At 44.4% G+C, this 23,168-nt stretch overlaps 1 long non-coding RNA gene across 1 annotated transcript; it reads right to left on the reverse strand.

Moving 5' to 3' along the window:
• Positions 1 to 810: 810 nt before the first annotated feature.
• Positions 811 to 20,571, reverse strand: LOC106888208. Its single transcript, XR_001412060.1, has 5 exons — positions 20,369 to 20,571; positions 16,617 to 16,798; positions 16,006 to 16,252; positions 3,476 to 3,702; positions 811 to 976 (listed from the first exon to the last, which is right to left on the reverse strand). It is a non-coding gene; the product is annotated as an uncharacterized LOC106888208 (long non-coding RNA).
• Between the last annotated feature and the right edge of the window lie 2,597 nt (positions 20,572 to 23,168).

The following is a 23,168-nucleotide window of genomic DNA, read 5'->3' on the forward strand; positions in this document are numbered from 1 at the left end:
TCCATAGGTGCCTTTTTTGGTTTTTTTTTTTTTTTTTTTTTTAAATTATTATTATTAGCAAGTGGGAGAAGGGAGAGCTTTTAATACAGGCGGGCTGGAGCCTGGATGCGGCCGGAGCGTGGGGTGGGGTTTGGAGGGCCCCGCCGGCTATTGGGCCATCGGCTTAGCAACAGCATGGAAAGGGCCAACCCCAGCATTTTCAGAGCCGGGCCACCTTCCAAGGATGGGTGCCAAACGCTCCGCTCCTCTGCCAAGAAAACAAACAAGGGCACTTTTAAAAACTCCAGAGTTAAAGAGAGCTTTTTTTTTTTTTTTTCCCTTCCTTTTTTTTCTTTTCTTCCCTTTTTTCTTCTCCCCTTCATAAACTCGCCTCGCTGGCAGTTCATGATCTCTCTTTCCCTTTCTCGCAGAAGTTCAAGCTTCAGGGAAGTGTCACTTCTGCAGGTTTGAGGAGTCACTTCCACTCTCCCCGGCTGTGTCTCCTGTCTCCACGGGCTGGAGCAGGCGCTGGAGCTCCCTCAGCCCATTCCTCTTCAGATGCTGCAGGTTCCCTCCTTTCTTCCTCACCGGTAGAAATCTCTGCCCTCCGCAGTAGCACTCAAATCTGCTTGCTATTGCCCTGCATTTATACAACTTGTATAATTTACTACCTATGTCACTCTCTCCTCTCCTACCTCTTCATTCATCTCAAGCCTGCTAAAGAAGCGCAGAGACTTAAATAGGCAAAAAGTGGCTTGTAGCTAGAAAGCTTTTTTTTTCTGCAGAGAAAGAAGAAAGAATTTTGGAATTCTCGTTTCCTTTTATTAGAGACATATTTTTACATTATACTTTTAATGCAGTCTTTCTTAGATATTAGTCCTTGTGATTGCTGAAGCTGGTGTAGAGCCAAACTTTTGCTGAGAAGAAATATGGACGATGGTTTTTACCAGCCGAGAAAGGCGAAGGTCCGTATCGTGACCCCAAATCTCTTCTTTCCCTGTGAAGGAGAAAGGCAGAGAAGTCAGAGCCCATTTCCAAGAAACACCAAGTGTCTTCAGGTCCTGGTGGCTCAGTGGCTACCCAGAGAGAGCTCTCACCTCGCATCTTGGCTTTTTTTTGTGCTAGAGGGAAAAAATGAAATTGAGATTTCTCTTGCTGCTGTTGTTGTTGCTATAAGAGGCTTTGGTTGGAGGTGAAGCCAAGCAGTCCCTCCTGGGAAATATTAAACACTTCACAGAGAAAGGCCCAAAGAGGCCAACGCTGCAGCCCTTTTCTCACGCCAGTCATTCCATTCATTGCAGAGACGCGGCAGGGTCAGGCCTTTATTTGCTCACAGTAGCACCTCCGAAGGTTAAAAGATGTCATTTGCAGTCATGATCCTGTTTCACTTCCTACTTCTATCTCTGATTTACTGGGAAACCTCGAGTAAATCACTTAACCTCTCTAAGACCAAGTTTACCCAAGTGCAAGAACGTTCTGAGCCTCCAGTGATATTTGTGAAGTGCTTTGAGGTCCTAGGAGGAAAGATGTACTCACAAATTATCCGTGTAGCTGATTTTATGGAAATAAATCTAAGTTTCCACGTTTAAGCATATGTCCCAGCTGCATCCCAATCTCACATCTGCACAAGAGTGGTTATACAGCATAATCTGCTTGGATTTCATAGAAAAAAAATGCAGGAGAAAACAGCTCGAGAAGGCATCTTGCTCAATTGCAGGCAGGTCCCTCGATCCAGAGAGTTGGGCTTTGGGCATGCTATATGGTGCACTTCCTTCTCAGAAAGGTTTCACCTGATATACTGAGGGATATATTTCTGCAGCTGCATGCTCAGGGTACTACGACCTTAACTGTGACCACTTAAACTGTAGTTCACCGACGTGGTAGCCGTGGTCCATGCACTATTTGCTTTCTCCAACTACTAAAAAACATCCGTTGTCACAAAAACTGGGCTGGAGACGATTTTTCTGAAGAGCAAAGAAGATGATGGGAACTCATGTGGTTGTGACCATGCTCCCTGTCCTAGGCAGAACTAGGAAATACATGAACAACAACAGGAACCACACCAAAAATAAAGAGTTTGGGTAAAGGTTCACTGCAGGGAGTAAAGGGAAGGGGCTTCCTTTTTATCTCTACTGGTTCTGCTTATCTGTTACTAGAGGTTGTTTTTAGTGATGAGGAAGTAGAATAAGAAATCCATTTGTTTTCCTCATGACACAGCAAAATACACAACCTAATAACTCAGAATAACATCCCTCTGCCCTAAAGAAATAATCTGACAAAATTAAACCAAGACTTTATCCAGAGATTGCCCAATTCAATAGTAAATTTCCACTCAACTGAAAAGGCTTTGGATAAAGCCTTCATGTGGGAATCCAGCAAATTGAAGCAACGTCATAAATGCTCGATATTAATTCAGGACTAGGGTCTTAATTATTTTTCCGTTTATTATTTAGGCGAGCACAGTGCTACATATTTGGATGGGAATTCATGGGACTACAAAACAGGACAAAATACCGTGGCACGTAAAGACAGCTGGATCAACCTGCAGGCCCTGAGCCAAGAGTCAGCCCGTAGGCATTGAAACACCATTTATCACCATGCTTTCCCCAAAAACGGCTTCCCCCTCCTGCTCTGCTGGCTCCAGCGTGTTCCAAATAACTCCACCACCCTCTACAGCATGCTTTACAGCCTCCTGGAACTGTATTGTATTTAAGGGCTACATACATTGTGTCGCTAATTCCTATATAGGCATAATTGGTTTTATAACACCTGGTTACAGTAGGTAGTATAATTTGCCAAGAACTTGATATGAATGCATTTCATAACATGCTTTATATAATCCATTATTAGAGAACATTGCTGCATCTGTAATTATGTTTGCAAATGCATTTTATTGAGTTCTACATAAAAGTATGCAGTACTCAAACCAGCTATTAGGCTGCAGAAGTGTATATATATATACACACTTTGCTTCTTTCCACATATTTCTATTTTTTTCTATATAGACAACACTACAAAGAGGAAAGTGCAAAACTTAGCCTCAATTTCCAAGCAGACTCCAGTCCCTCATCCAAGCAGCCTTGAACCTGGGGACAGTTCAGACCTTCACTGGAATCCTGTCGTTTTTATCTGCTTTAGTTCTACACAGCAAAAGTGATTACGTGAGTTCTGGCTTCAGGCTGATCAAATCTTTCAGTGCCTCTTCTGCTGCTGACACCACTGTGAGAGGCACAAATTGCATTTGGTACGGGCTTACACCTACCTGCAGAACCCACATGGGTGACTGAGCTGGAATCTACCACAGCTGGGGCTAGAAAAGTTAAATACAGTCTGATTTCCCAGCCTCTTCTTGGCAAGGAGTGAGCCAGAGAGAGCCTGGGTTGATTGTCACATCCCAGATTGACTGTGAGTGACCAGCAGCCTTGGGAGGGGAGCTGCCTTCACCACTCCTGATGCCCTTTTGGCCACGTGCAAGCAGTGGAGCTTACCCTCTTACCTTCAGATTTCCAAGAAAACCTCTCCTTTACGCCATTAATTTGCAGGAGTCAGGCAGCTCAGATGGCAGCAGCACCTTTTCTCATACTGCCTTTCCAACAAACACCCTCTCGGTTTGGGTTGATTATTTCACCCGAAGCTGGAGCCCAAGACCATCACAAGCCCTTACAGAGACCAAGCAAATCTTCTGCCGTGCTGATCTGTCCTGAGACAATCATCTGTTGAGAACTTAAAAAATACAGAACGTGAGTTTCAGCGCATTTTTTCCTCGTGCATGGGAATATGGTAGAAATGTGGTAGAAAGCTCAGACAAGGTAAATTAATTATAGTTTGAGCCTTTTTCCATTTATGGTGAGCTTTCTCCTGCCTTCCCAGCCCCCCCCCCTCCCCAAGGAATTGCACTGTAAAACACTCCCTCTAATAGGTTTTATCTCATTCTGCCTTGCCTCCATTTTCTCCAGCTCCTCTAGTGAATATTTGTCTTTTCTACCTGCTGCCCGGTTAAATCAGCCTCGGAGGCAGTGACATATGCCAGATCGCGGGGGCTGTCACTTTAATTCCCCGTGCTCATATTTTTCTCCTCCTAGTGGGGTGCTGGGGGCAGATGTTTGGAGAAGGGACCCCTTTGCTGCCTGGCTCGCCGAAGTCCTGATGTTAGCTGCTAATTACAGGAGTCGAAGTCCTGGCTCTGCTGACAGTACCCAGAATTAAACAGACGGCTTCTCCCAAGCACAGTTGAGAGCAGGTCCTAGGTGTCAGAAAGGAAACCTTACACTCCACCACAGAGTGCTTCAGGAGCAATTTCTTCGCGTTTCAACTCAACTATCTTGTCTAATTCCCGCCTGAAGGCACAGGCCTCCACAAGGTGTGCGTGCGAACACTGGTCGGCTCCCATCCTACAGCCTTCCACAAAAGAGCTATTTTCCCATCTGCTGGAGGGGAGACAGAGACCCAAGAAGCTGTAGCCTCCACCCCTACATTGCACGGATCATGAAGGGCTCCAAAGTGTTGGTGGCTCCTGATTACTTCACTGCAGCACAACTTGCTCAGGGAAAATGTTGGTGAGACCTCACAAGAGACCACAGCTAGATGGGTGGCACATCCCTCACGGCTCCCTGTAATGGGCAGTGGCTGTTCTGGGGCCACATCACATTGTAGATAAGCTAACAGGCACATATTCTGCACATTCTCTCCTCCTCAGAGGGAAAAGGAGTGGATGTGTCCTTCTCCTTAACACAGACCTGCTGCCCAAACACACCTAACGCAGGTTTTGAAGAGCCTATGAGATTTTCACTGTATGGGATACATGATACACCTCAAAGACTTTTGAAATCAATGGCTATATGTCCCTTGATTTCACATGGCTTCAATGGGAATCCTGACTTTAAAAAATCTCACTGGGCCAAAAATCCAGTCCCTACTTGGCTCCTTAGCGGTGTCAGCTTTAGAGGTGTCGATTTTTCTGCCAATCTGTCTAGGAGAACCTATTCTTCTGCTGGCAACTTTTCTCAGGAGTGAAGTGAAAACCCGAAGCTTCTGATGAAAACCCCCAGCTACATAAACCTTTCCTCTCCGGCACCATATGGAGCACCTCTAATCTAAGTCTTCCTCAGGGCAGTGGACATTTAAGGCTTAGCCAGGTGAAAGCCTGATAGAACAAAATAACCATGATTTATTACTGGGCTCCATTTTGGGTTTTAAACTGGTTTATCAGGGAAATACCAGAAGGTGGAAAATAGTCAAATTGTTCATTAATGAAGGCATGATGGCAGAAGCAGCCAAATTGTAGCTCCTGCCTGGTGGGATAGAATAAAATGGACCATGCTCTCCCATTACTCTGCTGTCCCCTACACCCATATCAGGGGACACCCTTACACACCGCTGTGCTAAAAAAAAAAAAAACCAAAACCAAAAAGACTTTGGTGTTCCTTTTAGGAAATATACAGTTCCCAACACCACACTTTTCTTTTCCAGCTAGAACTTAACACCATTGCTGTGCTAAAAAAAAAAAAAAAAAAAAAACCAAAAAGACTTTGGTGTTCCTTTTAGGAAATATACAGTTCCCAACACCACACTTTTCTTTTCCAGCTAGAACTTAACACCATCTCTAAGCAGACAATGATATAACACACATTTCTAAGCGCGAGCGTCCAGGGAGTGATAAATTGAAGGTTTGGGTTTTAGTTACATTAATAATGCATACAGAAATGCTATTTGAAAATAAGAAAGTGATACATTTTATGTTGTGCAGTTTGTGGGGCAGGAATGGAAAGAAGAAATTTAGTTTTACATTTCCCTTGTAACGCTGGGTCAAGGTGACTCCCAGCGTAAGCTGGAACAACCCCACTGGCAACCTCCTACGCACCTACCTCGTGTTGCTCCAGCTCCTCTCCCCAGCTTAGTCACTTCTCCAAGCATATCAAGGGGGAGAGCTGGGAGAGATAAGGCACAGGATTGCCTATCCCCTCCCTAGGATGGCCTGGGGCATGACATGGGGACTCTTTCCACTCCTTTCCTCCTGTCTCCCCATCAGAGTAAAGGATTTCAGTGGGAGAACTGTGCCTAAGGATGTAGTTGTAAATCATGGAAGAAAACGGCTGGAGCAGAGCCTCCAATTTGTTATTCCTCAAAAGAATGAGAGAAAAGTGTTTCTACTGAACTTCAGCGATCACACGAACTTGACATAAAAGCAGCAGCATGGGTTTGCTCCAGCTGTACTGGTACATGATGGCAGACCATGGACATACAAACCCTGCATGGCCAGGGAATGTGAGCCTGACTGTGCTCACCTCGTCCTATGAGTGATGGATTCACCCAGCAAACAGAGAGTCCAAGCACGAAGGCAACTGGGAAATGAACCCAGAGAATGCTGCAGGAAGGAGTGCTCACACGTTGGGTTGCTTTTACTGGGGGCTGTTGTGACAGAAAACTGCAGTGATGCACTCGGGGATACTTTCTGTGAGATGGGAACGGGGCACTGCTTCACAAAGCCAGGCTACAGCCTTCCCAGCACACCACCGCGCTGGCAATTAAACAAGCCTCTGAGCCACATGTGACTGTGCCTTAAGAAATGAGTGTGATTCAGAATGATTTGGGTAGAGGAAAATATTCCCTTAAAGGATCCTGCCCGGGCTCCTCGGTGCACGGAGGGTGGGAGAGGAGAGTTTCCCAGTCCTTGTGCAAAGGTGAACTCTGCCCAGAAAGAAGAAATCCGAGCCCACTGCAGCCACCTAAGGGCATTCCACCAACCAAAATGGAAAATTAATTAAGAGAGTGAATCATTTGCTGAGACTTACTCAGTTTTGTACAGCTTCAGTGTTCGTCTTCTCTGTCAGTAGAGAAGCCCTTGATCCAACACAGTGTTTACAGCCACGTTTCCATAGAGCCCTGGCGTGCAGAGCCAGGTTGTGCGAATGACCTGCAAGACCTGTTTACAGACCTCCATTACAGAGCCTCTCATTTTCTTGGATGATTATCCTAGGTGTCAAATAAAGCTAGATTACCTGTTTTATGTCTTAGAATGATAAGCAAGCCAAAGCAAGTCATTTGGCTCGTGCAGTTATACAGGTATACCTAGATATATGCATACATACATTATTTCAAACACTCAGGGCAATCTCACAGCCTTTCTTGTCGAGATTTCGAAATCTTTCCATTTTACCAAAACGTCCCTCTTGGTGAGGAGATGCTGGAGTTTCAGCTTCTCTTGGCTGAGCTGCAGAGCTAGTCTGCAGGAGTTAATAGAGGACGGCGTGGGCACAGCGCTGGGGTCTCAAGGGGACAAGAAGCCCTTCTCCCAGAGGACCAGTATGGTCCTTGCTGATGGAAGGGGCGCCTCGTTCACGACACGGCTTGGCTCAACGGCAGTACCTGTGATGGTAACAGGAGGGGAAGCATGTGCTGACAGAGCTCATTGCTGGGAAGCTTATAAATGATTCCTGGCACCCCAGTTGGCAGTGGCCAGCGTTACCAGTCCTACCATTGCATAACATCTGCACTTTACCACAATCACCAAAACAATCGGGCGAGGGAAGCATGCTAACGCTTGTTGGAGAATAAAACTCAGCAGCCGCTCTAATATCACACACTTTTCCATCTTCCAGCTCCACCTCCTTTCTCCTTCTCTCTGCCTGGGGACGAGTGGGCTCCTGTGCCGGTCCCCGGAGGCCCCACCTTCCCGGGTGTGGTGGGGACCCATCCCTGCTTCCCCTGGGCAGAGATGGGCTCAGGCTTCGGGATGCGCTGACTCAGTGATGCAGGGCTGATTGCGAGCGGCAGTTCCAGCCAGCGTATAATATGCATTTACCAACAAAACAGACACAACCACAAGCTTCTTTTATAAATGGATTCCAGAGCCCGGCCGGCGGAGAGCTGGCTGGCTGGGGCTGGAGGCTCGCACGGTGCAAATGAGGGAACGTGGGAGGCCCCAGCAACGATGGCCTTTGCGCTCCCACGGCTTGGGTCAGCTAAATTCTCAGCGAAGGCCCATTCCTCAGCATAATCGAGAGATGCTCGGAGGCTGCTCTAATTAAAACAGATTGCCGCAGCCCCGGGGAGGCTCTGACAGGAAAGGGAGTTCAGCCGGACCTAGTGGAAGCTCTAGGAAAACCCCCTTTTCTCTTCCACCTATTCTAATATACTAATTTATGCCCTCACAGGATCCACTTCTCAAAGGTACGCCCCAAAAGCCAACAGATTCAAGTCCCTGCAGGACGAGCCCTAGACCGAAGTAGCCCTTGCAAGAGTCTCAAGCCCTCACTTGAGAGCAGCTCGCTTTCCTTCCCCAAAAAGTGATATTCTAGCCGCCATGCCGCTCCTCTCGACCGATGAGGCAACATCCCCCGAGAGGAGAGGGTGTCTCTCGCATAGACAAGCTGTTCAGAGCCTGCTGGGCCCGATCCAAAATCAATTGAAGTACATGGCGAGCCTCTCCACTGATTCCAAAGAGGTTTGAATTAGGCCCAAACGACAAAGCCAACACCATAAACTCTGCCTGGAAGCCAACCCGCAGCCAAGCACCGGTTCCTCAGTATCAGTGTCACACACTTAGAGGGAGATACCCTCCTTACTCAGCAGGATGCCCACCTTCAGCACTGGATCCTCATTTCCCGGGGCATTTAGCCCCCTTTGCTGCATTGCAGTGTCTCTCCAGGTGACAAAAACACAGATAAGAGCACCAAGGACCACAGCCCCGAGGAAAGGTCACTCGCCACCAGGCAGAGGTGGGATGGGGAAAAAGGCCAAAAAATCAACAAACCAACAAAGTTTCCATACACAAGGAAGGGGGTCTCTGAGCTCTTGGCCAATTATGTTAAATAGCAGAAAAATCTTTATTCCTCCATAACCAAATGGAGCAAAATGATGACACAATGGCCTCAGTACTTTAATCAGCAGGACAAGTCAAGCCTTTTATTCCTTTGTATATTCCAGTCAATGGAAAGTTATTGCTTAATTAACCCCCTTGAATGAATACCTGATAATTAATAAACCCATATACTGTACCCCAAGGCTTTGAGTTTAAGAAATCTCTTCTGTTCAAGTATGAAAAAAGAAAACATGCTGAACTAATGGGAAATAATTCTGGTAGAAGGCAAACCAATTAGGATTAGTGAATTCCATTTCATTTAAAGTTCCAAGATAGAGAAGTAATTTATCTAGTAAATTAATAGTGTTAGTGACTTTCCTAATATATTAGCAAGTCTTTCGTATCATATTAGTGAAAACCAAGCTGGCTAATACAATAAAAGCCTTATTATAAAGGTATGAAGGTTACTAATGTGATAAGATTTTTGCATCCAATTAGTATTAAAAGAGCGCTGCTCCAAAACGGACTTTTATATTTATTTATATGATTACCCAGCCTACTGGAGAGGCCACAACTTTTATCTCAGCAAATTAATAATTCTCCTCCCAAATTTGGAGCTCCTGTCTATTACGTTCCTCATGCAAAACTGCATGCATGCCTGTATCTGCAGATCTGCATGGATAACTGACCCCGGTTATTTGGTCTGGCTGCATTGTGTTTAGCACAACACTACAGTGGTTTTGCATTCTCCTAACCTCGGATCAGCCAGAGACTGGTCTAATCAGATACAGCAGCCTAAAGGCAACACAATTACGCCGAAATTATCATATGGAATCAAGCCAATGCCCCATCTTGTCTGGTATCCTGTCTTCATCAGTTACTAGATCCTCCCACCCTTCTCTGGAGCAAGGTGAAAAATACCTGCTGCGCCGAGTTGACGGAATAACCTACTTGTAGAGGCATTTCTTCAGAGCCTCACCAGAGAGTGGCTTCCTGACTGAAACAGCAAGGTCCATCTCCTTTTTAAAATCCTGAATTATAAACTTTATTATTATAATACAAACCCATGTAACTTAACCCCAACTAAGGCTATGCTAACGTGTCAGTGAGCTCTCCCCCAAATCGGAGCTGTGACTGATCTGATTCATCTAGTATTGTTAAATCACTGGAAATTGTCATACTCTGGATTTCAGACTTATGCCCCACTATTTCACTGCTTTCCATGAAAAACACAGCATCTTACACACCAGCCTGGAATTTTGCCTGGCTTTGCAATACTCACACCACCGTATCTCCACACCAGAGCTAACACAGAGCAGTCACAGGTGTGTGCAGGTGAGCTATATGCTGGGGTTTATACTGATACATGAATACAGGGAGCTGAAAAGATTAGAATAAACCCCACCTGAGAAGACACCACGCACTTTTGTTTTTCAGCCCCCTCCCATAAATTCAGACCAAGGCAATTCCTGGTGAAGAGCAAGGTCAGTCTTTTAAAAATACTAAAACTGCATCTTTTGCTGCTACAGTCAACCTGAGCCATCACTGAGACAATTGTTGCTGTCAAATTTAATACAGAACCTCTACCTCCCTGAGTGTAGGAAGAATAATTAAGCAAGTACAGTAACAGGTATATTTAACTTAATAACACATTTATTGCCCTTGTGGGGGTGAGAAAGGATCCCACATCATTAAACCAGCACATAGCTAGCTGAATTCATTCACGTCCCTCTTTTTGCAACATCAGATCATGGCCACATCTGGATGGAGACCACAGTAAAAAAATTGAGTTATTTAAATTATTTCAGGATAGAGGCAAAAAGGAGGAAACGGGGACAGCGGAGGGGAGTGAGGAAGTTAGAGAGAGAAATAGGAACAAAAAATAGTAAACAGAAACAGAGAAACAAGAAAGACTGGGCACGGTAGGTATCTTTCAAACCTACAAGCTCTATAGACCTTATCTGGGAGAAGGCATAAGGTAGGGACAAGGGATGGAGGGATGGGATGGAGTCTTGGGCCATGGTAAAAGAGAGCTGGTGGTCCAGGATTTGAGCTGAGCCCTGGAGCAGAAAGTGAAGGAGCCTGAAGTCACAGGAGGCACCAGCGGAGCTGCTGGAGGAGCAGCTGGAGGAGGAGGAAGATCACTGGAGAGCAAGGAGTTATGGATGCCATAGGAAGGAAAAAAACAAATGACTGACCATCAAACTGGCAAAAAACAAATGACTGACCATCAAATTGGCACATAAAATGAGACAGCTGAAGAGAGAGGTCATGGGAACAGCAAATACCAGGGTGGTGGTGGGGGCTGGGGAAAGCGAGACCAGTCGTAGGAAAGCAGATGACGATTCGATAAGGGAAATACAGATGCAGAGGTCAAAGGGGAAAAAGTTGTTGGTGAAAAATAGGTCAAGGGAGCAGCCCGCCTTCATTATTTTGCTTTTCAAACCTTTAATTTAACAGCTGCTAATGACAGACAGTGCACAAAATGACATTTGTATTACCCTCCAACACTGATGTAAAAAATAGGCATAATCCTGTTTTTGTGATGATTAATGCAGTGTGAAAAAGATAATTAAATGAGGCCTGGCGTACTTTTGCTTTCTATGCCTCACTGCTACCTTCCGTGGCTCAATCTCCTTGAAAATCTGCTCGGCTCTTCTACACCATTTTATCACTTTTCCTGTGTGAACTTAGACATGCCCTCCCCAGGTTTCAGACCAGGAGCAGTTCTTCAGAGGAGGCAGAGGAGGAACGAGAGCCCAGTGTGTCTGTCACCTCTGACTCGTGTCATTACCTGACCCTTATAAAAATTCCAGCACATAAAATATTTTTATTGGTAATGCTTACTCTTAATTAGCTAGTTCATGTAATAATAGCAACTTTTAGCCCTTCGTCTGGTTAGAAAAACCTTTGTCAGCTGAGATCACCATTGCAGGTGATGAGCTTCACCAGCTCACTGTTTGAAATCTCATTTTTGAGAAGTATGGAAGGGGAGCAGGGGACAGAATTGTTCTGAAAACATTTAAAAAAATATTTGCATATTTGTAGAAAGTAATTCTTTTACAGTCCTGCTTTGGAATTTTATCTCTATATTTTTTTATTACCAAAAAAATTTAAAACATTAAAAAAAGGCAGCTAATGTCAGAAAAAATACTTTCATAATTATTTTCTTTGCTGATGGCCTAGAAATTTGCTGGATTTGATCCGAAACAAACTGCAGACAAATGTCAGCTTACCCCTGACATTGTCAGAAATGGATTTTCTCCCTTTGTGCTGCCCCATACATAATCAAATGCACATTCAAAATACCTAATGGTCTGCCAGTTTAAAATTATTGCTTGATCCTACGGCTGTGGAAAAGCAGCGGAGTCAGCCGGCGTTGCTTTGGGGTGCATCAGCGGCAGAGGCAGGACTAGAACTGAAGACACTGCAATACCTCCTTCTTCTCCTTCCAGCTCCCAAAGCAATAAAACCTTTCTATGCTAAATTAGACTATTGATCAGTGGCTACCATTCCTAATGGACATCCTGTCTCTCCTGTCTGGGATTAGGATGTTCTTTCTACTGCTGGATAATCTTAGTACTGTACAATTGCTCTTTCTCTGCTAATGACTCGCTACAAGGAGAAATATTTCCTGGGTGCTTTTGGTTTTTGTAAAATCTCCTCAAGCAGGCTCACGTGAGAAGAGGCAGCAACCCCAATCTGTGATCTAGTGCTATCTGATCCTGTTCAATCTGACTACCAGGTATGCGCTTTATTTTCTATGAAGAGATGTTACATCATTAAACCACCATCTGCAACATGCTATAAGATACTTCGATAATTCAACCTATCATGTCATAAGGTTCATTAGAAAGAAATAGACAAAGAAAAAAAAAGAAGCCAAACCTTTCTTCCTGTTCTAGCGATGGTCAAATGATAAGCACGAACCGAAAGTCACACCCGCCAAACTTCGGAAAAAGTACCACAGACTGAACATCTGCACCAAATAGAGCCTCCGTGGGCAAGATTTTAGCTGGGGGAGCCTCAACACAACCAACCAAACTCGAGCTCTCTGGGATTACATGAGAACTAGGGCAAGAGACTCCTTTCCCTGTGACCCAACACCCACACATGCTCTCACACAACCAGATGAACATATGCTACATGCTCAGCAAATCCTGCTTTTGGGCCCAAAGTGGGCAGGCAGTGAGAGATGGTGTGAAAAGGAGAGTCCATAGAGCAGTTTCCCCAGCTCTTGGCCGAGTCTTCGGGCTGCCAGGCAAGGAGGATAACGGGAATATTCAGAAGGAAGCCCCAATACTTCTCTACCCCTTCCAGACAACATCAATTTAGGGCAGTTCTTACACATTCTTTATCTTTTGACCAGGGAAGAAGATCGCAATTAATGTTTCGGTACCTCAGCTGTAACCCTGCAGTGAGTATTTTGTTATGGCCACACTGAGGGCAATTTTAATCCAATTCAGGTGCACCTATTCTATATTCACCCATCTTGCTCCTAGTCAGAAAACACCTTTGAGCAAGCCAGGCTCCCAGGCTACATCCCAGCAGCTCACCACAGGTTAGCAAAGGGAAAAAAGGACCATGTCTCTGGCAAATGTGCCCTAAACTCCATCGTGCTAAATGTCAAGTGCTGGTGGGGAATGAGCAGCCCTGACACACAGCTGGAACAGGGGGCATATCTGAGAGAGCTGTCAGCCTCCCCCTGCCTTCTCCAAAGCCCACAACCAGTGTCCAAATGGATGTCAAGAGAGGGTCTTTTATTTTTTTCTTTAACCATGAGCTGTTTTCTATCGCATTGTGGCCTGCAACTCGGCATATGAGATGTACTACAGCATTCGGAGACAGTGACAGCTGCTGAAGAAATGCTGTGTTATAAACATGCAATGATGCAGTGAACTGGCAAATCCATATGGTTGGAAAAATGACGAGGAGGAAGGAAAAAAAAACCTACTTGAGATTTTCTTTAAACAAAGTAGATACTCAGTAGTTTGCGTGCCCTAATCACAACTCTTTTCTTTAATGGAAAAAAGTTTTACATACACAAATACACACACATATATATTTTTATATACATATGTATAATATATATAGTATTATCCTAGGATTGATCTACATGTGGCTGGAGAAGCAGAGGTGATATTTTCATATTTCACCATATTTCTGCTTCTGGTTTCTCTGAGCTCTTTGGCTGAACAATGAGCATCTTGAATCGTCACAGTACTAGCTCCTTCAAGCACCCCCCTAAAATCTATGTGCAGTTTTCCCCTCCCTTTTTCAGTGCAGATGGATAATCTCTGCACATATTCACCAGGAAAAGGTCAATCACTCACTTTTGCAGTGTCATCAGTCATGGGGGATTCTCTGTGTGTCAGAATAAATGAGCGTGGACAGGATGGACGTAGGACATCATTGAGGGAGACCCGAAACCACATGGAAATGTTTATACAGCTTATATATGCCCTCATAATTGATGGATCTCAGCAAGCAGACACATCCACTGCTTTTAAAAACGCTGATAAATCCAAGCCCATGACACATGCTTCTTAGGAAAGCAAGTATTACGGCTTTTTAAAAATCTGAATGAGGAAATGGAAACTCGCAGTCATATTCATCCCCGTTTTCAAGCCTGGCTGCCACAGCTTGCTTCCCATCTCTGGATGTAAGCTCCTAACGAGGGTGACACAGCTTCACGAGCATCATGTGTTAACAGTGGCCACCCAGCCTCTTCTCAGGCCAGCCACTTTTGCTTGGGCCCTAAGTACAAAATGAAAATTCCCAATTTCGTCACACGGGTTTGAACTTACAGCCCCAAAGCAGATGGAAAGAGAAGCTGAAGTCCATGAGTCTGCTCTTTTGTATGGCACGCTTCCATCTACCTTTAATCAATGATGTCTGAGAAACGAGGGCTCAAGGAGTATGCAGCCCAGCACTGGCACCATTTCCCCATGCTCCATAATCATCCTCAGATTTTTATGGACAGTTTTCTCCCCAGTGATTTTTTTTCCTTGTCATTTAGTGCCACTATTTCAGATTTCCTCTTGCTGAACTGCTGGAGTATCATCAGTGCATCTATATAGAGTATGAGAATATATTTGGAAAGCTTATTTCCAAGGGCCATTGGAGATGACTAACATTTTTACACAGCACAAAAGAAGAGAAAATAAATTTAGGAGTAGCAAATAGAGCCACTATGTTATTTCCTTCCTTGTAAATAAATAACTGTAACGCTTGTACTCCAACCGTGGAGCTGGGTATCCAGCATCTTTGCGGGGAAGGAGCATTTCAAACAGCCATAAATGTTCACCCAAGACATTGACAATGCAGGGTTAAGACAGCACAAATTATAGAGAACATGAAAGAAGCCCTGCTTCCCTTGAAGACACCACCTGTTTAAGCACCTGGGAAAAATTATTCATAGCACTTTACCACCACACAGACAATAAAGATCCTATGGAAATGTCTTTGTTTAAAATCAACATTTATGGCCCAGATTTCATAGAAGTGTATGTAAATCCTAACTGATGCAACACATGCAAAATGACATCTTCAAAAACATGGGCTCTGCACACCAGGCCCCAGTGCAAGTCAAACCCTTTCAGCTTCAGAATCTCATACTTCAGGAGCCAAGACCCGAGACCTGAATTTTCTTCCTTCTAATCTTCATTCTGGGTTGCTTCACCTTGGTACATATTTATATAATGAATTTTTCCCTGTACACCCCCTGCCATCCTCGGTTGAATATCTATTAACTGGAAAATGGGAGCAGAACCCATTGGCATTCATCCTAACGCCGCTATTCGGTTCTGTGTCCTTGCCCAAGTCACTAGAGATCTGATTCTGTAAGAGCAACCAAAACCTCTGTAGTTGCCCCCCCAACACCTTTTCTGTGCCGATGGACAATCTCAGTATAGACGGGAAAGGCTCTATATACACCAGTGAAGCTCTACACGCATCAGGGAAAGGGAGATGGAAGTCAAACATCAACTGCAAGAGGACCCAGGCGATGTGTATCCTCACGCCTGTGCCCAGGAAACACCTTCAAGCCCTCATTTCTCTGCGTTGTGCCTGATTTACCCATCTGCAGAATGGGAGCCGCAGTATTTCACATCATGCCTGATCACAGTTATAATTTAAAAGCCTTGTGATGCTTCCACAGAAGTTTAAAATATTATGTTTAACAAGTACCGCATAATTTAATTTTGAACCATAAATTTTACAGTTACCTTACACCGGTTTGATTTGTTTCCGAGTCCTGTTTGAAGATCTTCTGAAACCAATTAACGGGTGTTCTCCAGCGATCTCACATTGACTCCTTGGTTGCTGGCACCTTTTGTGAATAAACGTTCTATCGAGGTGGAGAAAGCTTTCAGGGGTATTTGGTCTAAGCCACCACACAGCAGGTGTATCCCAGTGTCCAGATGTGTTTGGAGGGTGTCCTGCTGCAGAGGATGGCAGAGGACTCAGGAGGTCCTAAGCAGCAGGAAGAATGGAGACAAGGCACTTTTAGCCCTTCTCTGAATCATTTTATCATCCAACTATAATTTTCACCTTTTACACAGGGAACAGCACTGTGGGGGGGTCAAATATGTGGAAAGATTTCTTGTCTGCTTTATGGCCATCATTATGGTACCTTAGCCCTTACCATACAGCGTGCCATGATATTACAGTAGAGTTCACACTTTCCGTAACCCTTCTTCTGAGTCACGTAGGAAGCCTGATGACTTTGCTCTGCTTTCTAAGCTGAGGAAAATACCAGGAACTGTCTTCTTCCCCACCCCCCACTTCCTTTAGAGAAACCCCAACAGTCTTCACAGAAATAGGAAATGACTGTTACCTTCAGGTTTTGTGGGTTTTTAGGTTATAGCCTTCTTTCTTTCCTGTTTAAAAAGTTGACTCTTCCATTTCTCTCTGCTGGCCTCCATCTTCCAACTCTATTTGAATTGAATCTTCTCCTTTTTTTCGGTCCCACTTCTAGCTCAGAGTGCTTCAGTCACCATGAAAGAGACGCCAACGGTCCTTAAAAGAGCCAAAGGAATGAGAACAGTCAAGTTTCAGTATTTTCACTACAAGATAAATTCTCTATCTTACTCCTCTCAAACACTGCTTCTCCAGGAGAGAACAAGGCCTCTGAGAACAAGGTGAGTGGGTTTGTGTTAGAGTGAGGAGTTGGTCCCTGGTTTGCTAGAGCGTGCGTGGACACCTCAGGCTCACAGAGCTCTTGCTATGGAAGATCCTCCCTTGCCATGTTATAAAGGAGGACTATGTGGCATCACCACATCAACACTCACAGGGTCAGGCAGCTTACACAAGGAAAAAGTCACCGTTCACAGTGGCTGCTGTCATAATTTTACACCACGGGAAAAGGGACTAAAAAGAGCAATTAAGACATAAGAAGCTGCAGCATTTTGAATTTATTTTTTTTCATTACTTTTTTCGCTGAGTAAAAATAAGCCCTCCTAATACTATCTAAGAAACCATGCAGTCATTTAATATTACTTGCAGTGCTTTATGTGGAAGATTTTAATACTATTTGGTTGAGGATACAATCTGCCCTGGCAACTGTTGTGGCTGGTTATTTTTCCAGGAGAATGAAAACCCAGATCCAAGCAGAAGTCAGTGCAACCACCGCTGCCTCATTTCCCTCTGCAGTCAGGTTGCTACTGGTACAAGTGCTCAGTTTTACTCAGGCAATACAATTGCAGGTGCAAAGCTTCAAGCTCATGTTTACACCCACCAGCGGGAAGCTCACCTTCTTAAATGCATCTGTCTATGTGCAAAGCACTGGAGAAATTGCCATAATAATGATACCTTCCCCGGCGCATACATGAATATTACAATGTCCCTTCTGCAGAGAAAAAAAGTTAGTGCAGGAGTAAAAGTACAGAACTTTAGGTCACAGCCATGGAACGAAAAAGCCAGGGTTTTCAGGAGTTCCTGCTCCTTAAGACTCAGTCTGCTTCTGCATTTTAACTTGCTTTTAAAAATAATTAAAAGTATTGAGAAAGTTTATAAAAAACCCACAAGAAGCTTTTGTGAATCTATTTCATATTTGTTTGTTCTACAGTTGCCAGAAGGTCTTTCGGTCTCCTTGTCATTTTGCACTATATGACCTAAGTAACACTGATATTTATTGCTCATTTTCATTTAGCTCTTTGAAGACCAATCCACTTAATGATCAGAAACCTCACACAATTTAGCAGATAACATCACTGCAGAGACTTGTTGGGAAGCTTTAATAAGTAAAATGAATACTAAGAGGTGGGCTGGGGTGATTGCTGTGTTTTAATCCTGGATGATAAGAATCAGTTATACCTGCCCATTCTTGCTCTGCGATTACAGAGACAGAGCAGTTCAAGTGGACACAAATTTAGGGGATGTTGTTTTAGTGACTACCTCAAGCGCTTGTAAGACACACATTATGGTAATAACACCTGCCCTTAGTGTCACTTGCATTTACCCACACGCAGTTTCTCATGCGGTAGGTGAATCCTGTTACCTCTCAGCTGCAGATGGGAAAACCACTGTGACCCCAGTCCCAGCAAGCCCCAGGCAGCCCCAGGTAGGCAGGTTACACGCCGCCAGCCAGCCTGGCACTGGTACCCTCCCCTCCATCCTCCCCCAGCACCAGCTCCGGGACCCGACCCCTTGGAGCAGGTACTCGCAGAGGGCACAGTCAGCAGGCAGCTGGCTCGGGAGCCAAGGGAATCTGATCAAGGGTGGCTTTTCTGGGTACAAAATAATTAAAGTATAAAAGGGAGTATCACGGAGTATAGAAGGAAATATAATAGAGTACTGCCTGTACAGGCAGGCAGTGAAACTCAGGAATTTGTTCAAGGTCGCAGAGGAAATCTGTAGGGGAGCAGAGAGGAGGCTCTGGTTGCTCCTAGCCCTCGGTTCATGCCCCAACAGCTGGACGTGGCTCTGTGACATATGGAAATACGCCTCTAGTCCCACTGCAAAATGCTTCACATTACAAACTTCCTACTGCCCTCCGAGAGTGTTTTATTTGTGGAAACTTTAAAAAAACAGTCTCTATATAATAACCATGGAAAGTTGTTTTCTTGTAGAATTGTAAATAAAGCAGTATTTATATTATTGCTACAATCTCTCTGGTCCTCAGTGACAGGGTGACCCCCTTGGTGTGCGGAAATGGAGCAATTAATGAGTAATGAACCATTTCCTGAGATGCATATGCTGCAGCCCATCTTTTGTTCTCACATCTTCAGGGACTATCTCTTATCACAGGTCTTTTCCCCTATGGAGAAACACTTGGAGGTTGCTTTAGGTAACACAGCAATGGGTAATTTTCAAAGCCAACTTAAATTAAAGAGTCTTTTCAGCAGTTTTGAGTACGCCATTAGTGGATGACTGCATAGGTAAATGATTTGACTCACCCTCATTGAGATTTAGGCTTAGAAATTTCTGGGTTTCAGACCTCTACTCACAAAATGAAGCAACAGGCACCACCATCTCATTGTCTTGAGCACCTTCTAGTCTCATATTAAACCACTAGGGTCTGTTCTATAACCTGTGGTCTTTGCAGAAAGTATCACTTTGAGGCATGAATTATAACTTGTTACCTACCAAAAAGGGCCAAATCCTAAGGCTTGCTTTTTTTTGGGGAGGGAAGGGAGAGGGAAGGGGAGGGGTTGAGGGATGTTCACCTTCCATATACAAACAGATGGAATTGGAACAACAGGTCTCTGCGCAAAAGAGGCAGGGGTTTGTGGATGTGCAGCTCTCCAGCAAGCTTGAAGCAAAGTAAAACCAGATTGAAAACTTTCATTACCCAGCAATGCAAGTCACAACAGCAGGGTTAAATCTGTTTCTATTTAGACAATATCTGGAACGGCGTTTTATTATATAGCCTGTAAAGCACTGCCTGTGCATGGGTGGAAAGTACATTGTCTCCGTAAATAAAGAACTGGGGCAGGATTGTTTGGCACTTTCTTTTTTCTTCTTCTTTTTTTTCTTTAACCATAAACACAAAGTAACCGTTTCTCCATAACATTGAACTCTTTGTGGCCTTCCTAGAAACAATAAAAGTATCCAAAAATAAACATCTACTTAGAATAAATATTAACTCAGAGACCTTTAAAATATGAAGAAAATAGTCTCCGCAATATAATCTCTTCCCTGATAATGCAAAAACCACCCCATGGGGTTTAAAACTGAGGGATTTCAAGGCTTCAGGGTGTCTTATGATGCTCGCTCTGAGCAGGCTGAATGCCAGGCTTTGTGAATGGCTCTGTCTTAAAAGACAAGAGTCCTAATCGCTTTCAACTTTTCTAATTCTTCACATTCCTTCCTAGCAAAATAACTGCCTGCCTTATAATGGTAGAAACATTTGGAGACTAAAAGAAACAAACAAAAAATAATCAATTTTCAAGGTCCACTTGCAGACGGAGGAACTGTTTATGAAACATTTACTGTTCAGTTGCAGGAGAAAATCTCATCTTTATGACAAATGAGGAACCATGGAAATAATGGAGAGAGGTTTCTCTTTTTTGGGGGGAGGGTGGGTGGGCATAGAAACTCTCCTGCTCTACAATTCACATAATTGACTTCTCCAGCAAGTAGACTCACCTGTGCTTTGTCCAAGGAAACTGGAATTTAAGCTCTGTGAAGCCAGGATTGGGTGCTACCACCTCTCACGCAAAGCAGGATGTATTTGCTGCCCTCAACAGGGTCAGTTTAGCTTGTAAAAACATCCCCAGCTTAAAACTGGCCAGGCCAAACCCCAAGCGCTTCTCCTGGGCAGATACTGGTTTCCAAAAATGTCCTGCCGGGTTCTGGCTCACCGTATTTTACAGATTTCCCACTAACAGAGGATAAAACCTGAAGTTTCAAGCCAATCTTCCTACAGAAGGCCCATTCTCAGCTTTCCCCCACGTTCTACACAAAACCTGGTGCGGTTCCTGCAGCCTTAGCCAGCAGCGGCTGGTTCATGTGGTCCCCGCACCCTTCCCAGCTCCAGGTGCCCGGTGCTTCCCATCGCTGAGACCGACACAACGGAGCAATGGTTCTGATAAAAACCTCATGGATTCATCCGACCCCGCTGACCGTACTTCTGATCAGAGCCAGTCATTTCTCTAAAACGATCCACCTCCTGCCGGTGAGGTTAGAGGTTGGGTATTTTGTTATCGCCTCTTGTATCTGGTTTTGATCTTTATCTTCTATGGTAATATTCTAAGAATTAAGGAAAAAAACAAAACCAAAACAACAGCTTTTATTACCTTAATTTAAAACTAAGACTTGCTTTTCAATTCCAGTTAAATAATTCATTTACATCTTGCCAGAGATGTTGAAAAACTAATGTGTACAGATGAGAAGCAACCCTTCTAAAAATATGAATGGAAAACATCCAGTCTTTCCTGTTATGTTTATAGTTTTTCCCTTACAGCATAACATTAAAATTACCAGCTCTCATGTGGTATAATTTGGTTACATCCCCTAAAGACACATGAAAGTAGTCCCAAAGGAACTATTTACTTCAGTGAGAATAGAAGGTGCTGAGTACATCACTCAGGAACATTTCTTTTTTGGCCATTAGTGGGTGGGAATATTGGTTTACTGCCTAAATCTCCCCCGACCTCCCTTCCATACACATCAAGATGGAGCCAAGTGGGGTGGCCCAGCTCAAATGCCACTCTTACACAGAGGTTTCACATCTCTAGTTCTTGAGGTCCATCACCTTTGCACACATGGAGGAAGTGAATCATGAGAGCAACATGTAGTTGCTCCCAGACTAGTGATGCAGTGAAAAGATTTGCACAAATGTAGGGTGTCCATGAGGGAGCAAAGACCAGAGCTCAGCTCTTCTGTCTCTGACAGCTGCATGGAAACCACAATGTTCCTTTTACTATTCCCAACCCGATGAGCAAAAGCTTTCAGAAATCTTCAGCAATGGCTAACTCTGCTGCCCTTGAGGCCAATGACAACTAATGATGTTTGCTTGAGGGCTCTGGAAAACCTGATCTGCTGCTGGTGAGCTGCTGAAGACCTGCCCTTTTGCATTTTCCCCACCCATATTCAGCTTCTTACCATCCCTCCATCCGTGGCCTGGGAAGAGCTGGGCTGTGCTGCTGCTGTAGGCTCATGTCACCGCGCTTGGCTGTGGGCAACCATCAATTCCTCATGTGCAACAACAGGAAGAGTCCAGAATAAACACATTAAGCATCTTGAATTTGCAAGTAAGTGCACAGGCTATTAGGCCCTGATAGAGTACAACAGATAATTCAGTGCTTAACTTTAAACATACAAATAATACCACTGAATTCACTTGAACAAAATTATGCTGCGTGCTTAACGTTAAGCTTATGCTTAAGTGCCTAATTAATTCTCTCCCTGAATACTTTACCTCAAGTTTGTTTGGGGTCACTTGATGCCATCTCACAGAGAGATGTAAGAGCACAGCTTCTCTAGAGCAGTAAACTGGAACCAGTTTTCACACACTGGGAAGCTAACAGGTAAGTGACAATTTGTTTTCCCATTAAATATGACCCTCTATTTCTTTCCCTACATTTATGGACAGTTTATCACCCAAGAAGCTGAACTTGCAGTTCTCAAGATAGCAGAGTTTCTGGGTGTCACCTCAGTGCTGCCGGGGTATGGGGCTGCATTACCAGCCCTTAATGGAGAGGAATATACAGTAAGTATATTCCTGAAAATTCCTGAAAAGAGTCATTCTGTCTAGCTGGGTATTACACATTACACTTCCATGGTCTTCACATTTTAATGGTAAGATTTTGTCAGCTTCATAAATTGGTCCATCATAGGTAGGCAGGAGACTTTTAGAAAGCAGAAGCTCTTGTGTATTGTCTTTAAGCTTTTGCTTTGAAACAGCTCCCCTACATATACCTGTACAGATTTGAAAAGCGAGAAGCATGAGCAGATTTTTCTTTACAGATTCACTCTCGTACGAGGTGTCACGGAACAGATTCTCAGTGCAACCACGTGGGTTTCAGTGGGTTGCACTGCCTTGATAGTCATACCTGCTGATTCTCTCATTATTTAATCCACATCATTATTTTGCTCTAAGGTCACTTCCCATTTGTGTCTGTGAAAAGAACTGGTTTCTACCTAGTACCACGCTACTCAAACCACCACCGCTGTGGAATCTGCCCAAGTACCAGCCAGGAGGAGGTTTTTGACTTGTGTTACCCACGCAAGGGGAGTAAGAGACTCACCTGTGAGCCCCTAGGTCCTGGTGATGCACAAACATCCCATGTGCAGGGGTAAGTCCCAGCTCTGCCACCTGGCTCGCTGCTCTAGAGGAACTGATCCAGATGAGCTGCACATCCCTTCCCCTTGCTGAAGGGAAGAAACCGGGACCCACGTGGAGATTCTCCTCTTGCCGTGTGGAACCCCTTACCCAGCGCTCTGT

This window comes from Calidris pugnax, unplaced genomic scaffold (assembly GCF_001431845.1).
Source record: "Calidris pugnax isolate Ruff unplaced genomic scaffold, ASM143184v1 scaffold28, whole genome shotgun sequence".
NCBI lineage: Eukaryota > Metazoa > Chordata > Aves > Charadriiformes > Scolopacidae > Calidris > Calidris pugnax.